The sequence below is a fragment of the Acanthisitta chloris genome, unplaced genomic scaffold (assembly GCF_000695815.1).
Source record: "Acanthisitta chloris isolate BGI_N310 unplaced genomic scaffold, ASM69581v1 scaffold14984, whole genome shotgun sequence".
Classification (NCBI taxonomy): domain Eukaryota; kingdom Metazoa; phylum Chordata; class Aves; order Passeriformes; family Acanthisittidae; genus Acanthisitta; species Acanthisitta chloris.
The window spans coordinates 9,237-9,610 of NW_008668902.1; positions in this window are offsets into that span (position 1 = coordinate 9,237).

Consider the following 374-nt stretch of genomic DNA (forward strand, 5'->3'; position numbering starts at 1 on the left):
GCATGGTGGGTTCTCTCCCCTTCACCTAGAGGAGCAGGGACAGAGGGCTTCTCATCCAAACAGGGGCTGGACAGAGAAATAGGAGCTCAAGACAGCATTTTCCTAACACACATCTCACCATGTGTCATACAGTCACTGACATAGCTCTGTGCTCATCACTGACCACGGGTTCTCCCCCACCACAGCCCCATGCTGGCTCATTCAAAATTCCTCATGCCACAAGACAAATGGTTTTCTCACAAATTAGTCAAAACCACTGCATTTCTCTTACAGCAAGTTGCCACCACCCTGCTCAAGGTGTACAACCTGCTTGGCACATGAGTGCTCATTTTCTGTAGCTGGTTATTGCACTGGGGTGCCAGCAGAACCTCCTG